The following is a 7,506-nucleotide window of genomic DNA, read 5'->3' on the forward strand; positions in this document are numbered from 1 at the left end:
TTCCCAGAGATAAGAGTATTCCCAGAGATAGGAGTATTCCCAGAGATAAGAGTATTCCCACAGATAGGAGTATTCCCAGAGATAGGAGTATTCCCAGAGATAGAAGTATTCCCAGAGATAAGAGTATTCCCAGAGATAAGAATATTCCCAGAGTTAGGAGTATTCCCATAGATAAGAGTATTCCCAGAGATAAGAGTATTCCCAGAGATAGGAGTATTCCCAGAGATAAGAGTATTCCCACAGATAGGAGTATTCCCAGAGATAGGAGTATTCCCAGAGATAGAAGTATTCCCAGAGATAAGAGTATTCCCAGAGATAAGAATATTCCCAGAGTTAGGAGTATTCCCATAGATAAGAGTATTCCCAGAGATAGGAGTATTCCCAGAGATAGGAGTATTCCCAGAGATAGGGGTATTCCCAGAGATAAGATTATTCCCAGAGATAGGAGTATTCCCAGAGATAGAAGTATTCCCAGAGATAAGAGTATTCCCAGAGATAGGAGTATTCCCAGAGATAGAAGTATTCCCAGAGATAAGAATATTCCCAGAGATAGGAGTATTCCCAGAGATAAGAGTATTCCCAGAGATAAGAGTATTCCCAGATATTGGAGTATTCCCAGAGATAGAAGTATTCCCAGAGATAAGAGTATTCCCAGAGATAGAAGTATTCCCAGAGATAAGAGTATTCCCAGAGATAAGGGTATTCCCGGAGAAAAGAGTATTCCCAAAGATAAGAGTATTCCCAGAGATAAGGGTATTCCCAGAGATAAGAGTATTCCCAGAGAAAAGAGTATTCCCAAAGATAAGAGTATTCCCAGAGATAAGGGTATTCCCAGAGATAGGAGTATTCCCAGAGATAAGAGTATTCCCGGAGAAAAGAGTATTCCCAAAGATAAGAGTATTCCCAGAGATAAGGGTATTCCCAGAGATAAGAGTATTCCCAGAGAAAAGAGTATTCCCAAAGATAAGAGTATTCCCAGAGATAGAAGTATTCCCAGAGATAAGAGTATTCCCAGATATTGGAGTATTCCTAGAGATAGAAGTATTCCCAGAGATAAGAGTATTCCCAGACATAAGGGTATTCCAAGAGATAAGAGTATTCCCAGAGATAAGAGTATTCCCAGAGATAGGAGTATTCCCAGAGATAAGATTATTCCCAGAGATAGGAGTATTCCCAGAGATAGAAGTATTCCCAGAGATAAGAGTATTCCCAGAGATAGAAGTATTCCCAGAGATAGGAGTATTCCCAGAGATAGAAGTATTCCCAGAGATAAGAATATTCCCAGAGATAAGAGTATTCCCAGAGATAGAAGTATTCCAAGAGATAAGGGTATTCCCAGAGATAAAGGTATTCCCAGAGATAGAAGTTTTCCCAGAGATAAGGGTATTCCCAGAGATAAGAGTATTCCAAGAGATAGAAGTATTCCGAGAGATAAGAGTATTCCCAGAGATAGGAGTATTCCCAGAAATAGGAGTATTCCCAGAGATAGGAGTATTCCCAGAGATAGAAGTATTCCAAGAGCTAAGGGTATTCCCAGAGATAAAGGTATTCCCAGAGATAGAAGTTTTCCCAGAGATAGAAGTATTCCCAGAGATAAGGGTATTCCCAGAGATAGAAGTATTCCCATAGATAAGAGTATTCCCAGAGAAAAGAGTATTCCCAGAGATAAGGGTATTCCCAGAGATAAGGGTATTCCCAGAGATAGAAGTATTCCCAGAGATAAGAGTATTCCCAGAGATAGGAGTATTCCCAGAGATAGGAGTATTCCCATAGATAGAAGTATTCCCAGAGATAAGAGTATTCCCAGAGATAAGGGTATTCCCAGAGATAATAGTATTCCCAGAGATAGAAGTATTCCCAGAGATAAAGGTATTCCCAGAGATAATAGTATTCCCAGGGATAAGAGTATTCCCAGAGATAGAAGTATTCCCAGAGATAAGAGTATTCCCAGAGATAGAAGTATTCCCAAAGATAGAAGTATTCCCAGAGATAAGAGTATTCCCAGAGATAGAAGTATTCCCAGAGATAAGAGTATTCCCAGGGATAAGAGTATTCCCAGAGATAGAAGTATTCCCAGAGATAAGAGTATTCCCAGAGATAGAAGTATTCCCAAAGATAGAAGTATTCCCAGAGATAAGAGTATTCCCAGAGATAGGAGTATTCCCAGAGATCGGAGTATTCCCAGAGATAGAAGTATTCCCAGAGATAAGAGTATTCCCAGAGATAAGGGTATTCCCAGAGATAGAAGTATTCCCAGAGATAAGAGTATACCCAGAGATAAGAGTATTCCAAGAGATAAGGGTATTCCCAGAGAAAAGAGTATTCCCAGAGATAAGGGTATTCCCAGAGAAAAGAGTATTCCCAGAGATAAGGGTATTCCCAGAGATAGAAGTATTCCCAGAGATAAGAGTATTCCCAGAGATAGGAGTATTCCCAGAGATAGGAGTATTCCCAGAGATAGAAGTATTCCCAGAGATAAGAGTATTCCCAGAGAAAGGACTATTCCCAAAGATAAGAGTATTCCCAGAGATAGGAGTATTCCCAGAGATAAGGGTATTCCCAGAGATAAAGGTATTCCCAGAGATAAGAGTATTCCCAGAGATAGGAGTATTCCCAGAGATAAGGGTATTCCCAGAGATAAAGGTATTCCCAGAAATAGGAGTATTCCCAGAGATAAGAGTATTCCCAGAGATAGAAGTATTCCCAGAGATAAGAGTATTCCCAGGGATAAGAGTATTCCCAGAGATAGAAGTATTCCCAGAGATAAGAGTATTCCCAGAGATAAGAGTATTCCCAGAGATAGGAGTATTCCCAGAGATAGGAGTATTCCCATAGATAGAAGTATTCCCAGAGATAAGAGTATTCCCAGAGATAAGGGTATTCCCAGAGATAATAGTATTCCCAGAGATAGAAGTATTCCCAGAGATAAAGGTATTCCCAGAGATAATAGTATTCCCAGGGATAAGAGTATTCCCAGAGATAGAAGTATTCCCAGAGATAAGAGTATTCCCAGAGATAGAAGTATTCCCAAAGATAGAAGTATTCCCAGAGATAAGAGTATTCCCAGAGATAGAAGTATTCCCAGAGATAAGAGTATTCCCAGGGATAAGAGTATTCCCAGAGATAGAAGTATTCCCAGAGATAAGAGTATTCCCAGAGATAGAAGTATTCCCAAAGATAGAAGTATTCCCAGAGATAAGAGTATTCCCAGAGATAGAAGTATTCCCAGAGATAGGAGTATTCCCAGAGATCGGAGTATTCCCAGAGATAGAAGTATTCCCAGAGATAAGAGTATTCCCAGAGATAAGGGTATTCCCAGAGATAGAAGTATTCCCAGAGATAAGAGTATACCCAGAGATAAGAGTATTCCAAGAGATAAGGGTATTCCCAGAGAAAAGAGTATTCCCAGAGATAAGGGTATTCCCAGAGAAAAGAGTATTCCCAGAGATAAGGGTATTCCCAGAGATAGAAGTATTCCCAGAGATAAGAGTATTCCCAGAGATAGGAGTATTCCCAGAGATAGGAGTATTCCCAGAGATAGAAGTATTCCCAGAGATAAGAGTATTCCCAGAGAAAGGACTATTCCCAAAGATAAGAGTATTCCCAGAGATAGGAGTATTCCCAGAGATAAGGGTATTCCCAGAGATAAAGGTATTCCCAGAGATAAGAGTATTCCCAGAGATAGGAGTATTCCCAGAGATAAGGGTATTCCCAGAGATAAAGGTATTCCCAGAAATAGGAGTATTCCCAGAGATAAGAGTATTCCCAGAGATAGAAGTATTCCCAGAGATAAGAGTATTCCCAGGGATAAGAGTATTCCCAGAGATAGAAGTATTCCCAGAGATAAGAGTATTCCCAGAGATCAGAGTATTCCCAGAGATAGAAGTATTCCCAGAGATAAGAGTATTCCGAGAGATAGGAGTATTCCCAGAGATAAGAGTATTCCCACAGATAGGAGTATTTCCAGAGATAAGAGTATTCCCAGAGACAGGAGTATTCCAAGAGATAGGAGTATTCCCAGAGATAGAAGTATTCCCAGAGATAAGAGTATTCCCAGAGATAGGAGTATTCCAAGGGATAGGAGTATTCCCAGAGATAAGAGTATTCCCAGAGATAGAAGTATTCCCAGAGATAGAAGTATTCCCAGAGATAAGAGTATTCCCAGAGATAAGAATATTCCCAGAGTTAGGAGTACTCCCATAGATAAGAGTATTTCCAGAGATAGGAGTATTCCCAGAGATAAGTGTATTCCAAGAGATAGAAGTATTCCCAGAGGTAGGAGTATTCCCAGAGATAGGAGTATTCCCAAAGATAAGAGTATTCCCAGAGATGAGAATATTCCCGGAGATGAGAGTATTCCCGGAGATGAGAGTATTCCCGGAGATGAGAGTATTCCCGGAGATTAGAATATTCCCGGAGATGAGAATATTCCCTGAAATTAGAATATTCCCGGAGATGAGAGTATTCCCGGAGATGAGAGTATTCCCGGAGATGAGAATATTCCCGGAGATGAGAGTATTCCCGGAGATGAGAGTATTCCCAGAGATGGGAATAATCCCAGAGATTAGAATATTCCCAGAGATGAGAGTATTCCCGGAGATTAGAATATTCCCAGAGATGAGAGTATTCCCGGAGATGAGAGTATTCCCGGAGATGAGAATATTCCCGGTGATGAGAGTATTCCCGGAGATGAGAGTATTCCCAGAGATGAGAATATTCCCGGAGATTAGAATGTTCCCGGAGATGAGAGAATTCCCGGAGATGAGAGTATTCCCGGAGATCGGAGTATTCCCGGAGATGAGAATATTCCCAGAGATGAGAGTATTCCCGGAGATCAGAATATTCCCGGAGATGAGAATATTCCCGGAGATGAGAGTGTTCCCAGAGATGAGAGTATTCCCGGAGATGAGAATATTCCCGGAGATGAGAGTATTCCCAGAGATGAGAGTATTCCCAGATATAGGAGTATTCCCGGAGATGAGAATATTCCCGGAGATGAGAGTATTCCCGGAGATGAGAGTATTCCCGGAGATAAGAGTATTCCCGGAGATAGGAGTATTCCCGGAGATGAGAGTATTCCCGGAGATGAGAGTATTCCCAGAGATGAGAGTATTCCCGGAGATAAGAGTATTCCCGGAGATAGGAGTATTCCCGGAGATGAGAATATTCCCGGAGATCGGAGTATTCCTGGAGATGAGAATTTTCCCGGAGATGAGAGTATTCCCGGACATGAGAGTATTCCCGGAGATTAGAATATTCCCAGTTATAGAAGTATTCCCGGAGATGAGAATATTCCCAGAGATGAGAGTATTCCCGGAGATGAGAGTATTCCCGGAGATGAGAATATTCCCGGAGATGAGAAAATTCCCAGAGATGAGAGTATTCCCGGAGATGAGAGTATTCCCGGAGATGAGAATATTCCCGGAGATGAGAAAATTCCCGGAGATTGGAGTATTCCCGGAGATGAGAATATTCCCGGAGATGAGAATATTCCCGGAGATCGGAGTATTCCCGGAGATGAGAATATTCCCGGAGAAGAGAAAATTCCCGGAGATTAGAATATTCCCGGAGATGAGAGTATTCCCGGAGATTAGAGTATTCCCGGAGATGAGAATATTCCCGGAGATGAGAATATTCCCGGAGATCGGAGTATTCCCGGAGATGAGAATATTCCCGGAGAAGAGAAAATTCCCGGAGATTATAATATTCCCGGAGATGAGAGTATTCCCGGAGATTAGAGTATTCCCGGAGATGAGAATATTCCCGGAGATGAGAATATTCCCGGAGATGAGAGTATTCCCGGAGATGAGAGTATTCCCAGAGATGAGAATATTCCCGGAGATGAGAATATTCCCGGAGATGAGAGTATTCCCGGAGATTAGAATATTCCCAGTTATAGAAGTATTCCCGGAGATGAGAATATTCCCAGAGATGAGAATATTCCCGGAGATGAGAGTATTCCCGGAGATGAGAATGTTCCCGGAGATGAGAATATTCCCGGAGATGAGAGTATTCCCGGAGATGAGAGTATTCCCGGAGATGAGAATGTTCCCGGAGATGAGAATATTCCCGGAGATGAGAGTATTCCCGGAGATGAGAATATTCCCGGAGATGAGAGTATTCCCGGAGATGAGAATATTCCCGGAGATGAGAAAATTCCCGGAGATGAGAATATTCCTGGAGATCGGAGTATTCCCGGAGATGAGAATATTCCCGGAGATGAGAATATTCCCGGAGAAGAGAATATTCCCGGAGATGAGAATATTCCCGAAGATGAGAGTATTCCCGGAGATTAGAGTATTCCCGGAGATGAGAATATTCCCGGAGATGAGAATATTCCCGGAGATGAGAGTATTCCCAGAGATGAGAATATTCCCGGAGATGAGAATATTCCCGGAGATGAGAGTATTCCCGGAGATGAGAAAATTCCCGGAGATGAGAATATTCCCGGAGATGAGAGTATTCCCGGAGATGAGAGTATTCCCGGAGATGAGAATATTCCCGGAGATGAGAGTATTCCCGGAGATGAGAGTATTCCCGGAGATGAGAGTATTTCTGGAGATGAGAGTATTCCCGGAGATGAGAATATTCCCGGAGATGAGAATATTCCCGGAGATGAGAATATTCCCGGAGATGAGAGTATTCCCAGAGATGAGAATATTCCCGGAGATGAGAGTATTCCCGGAGATGAGAGTATTCCCGGAGATGAGAGTATTCCCGGAGATGAGAATATTCCCGGAGATCGGAGTATTCCCGGAGAAGAGAATATTCCCAGAGATGAGAGTATTCCCGGAGATGAGAGTATTCCCCGAGATGAGAATATTCCCGGAGATGAGAAAATTCCCGGAGATGAGAATATTCCTGGAGATCGGAGTATTCCCGGAGATGAGAATATTCCCGGAGATGAGAATATTCCCGGAGAAGAGAATATTCCCTGAGATGAGAATATTCCCGAAGATGAGAGTATTCCCGGAGATTAGAGTATTCCCGGAGATGAGAATATTCCCGGAGATGAGAGTATTCCCGGAGATGAGAGTATTCCCGGAGATGAGAGTATTCCCGGAGATGAGAATATTCCCGGAGATGAGAATATTCCCGGAGATGAGAGTATTCCCGGAGATGAGAATATTCCCGGAGATGAGAATATTCCCGGAGATGAGAATATTCCCGGAGATGAGAGTATTCCCGGAGATGAGAATATTCCCGGAGATGAGAGTATTCCCGGAGATAAGAATATTCCCGGAGATGAGAATATTCTCGGAGATGAGAGTATTCCCGGAGATGAGAATATTCCTGGAGATGAGAATATTCCCGGAGATAGGAGTATTCCCGGAGATGAGAATATTCCCGGAGATGAGAATATTCCCGGAGATGAGAGTATTCCCGGAGATAAGAATATTCCCAGAGATGAGAGTATTCCCGGAGATGAGAATATTCCCGGAGATGAGAATATTCCCGGAGATGAGAATATTCCCGGAGATGAGAGTATTCCCGGAGATGAGAATA

Source organism: Aquarana catesbeiana, linkage group LG10 (assembly GCF_042186555.1).
Source record: "Aquarana catesbeiana isolate 2022-GZ linkage group LG10, ASM4218655v1, whole genome shotgun sequence".
NCBI classification, from domain to species: Eukaryota; Metazoa; Chordata; class Amphibia; order Anura; family Ranidae; genus Aquarana; species Aquarana catesbeiana.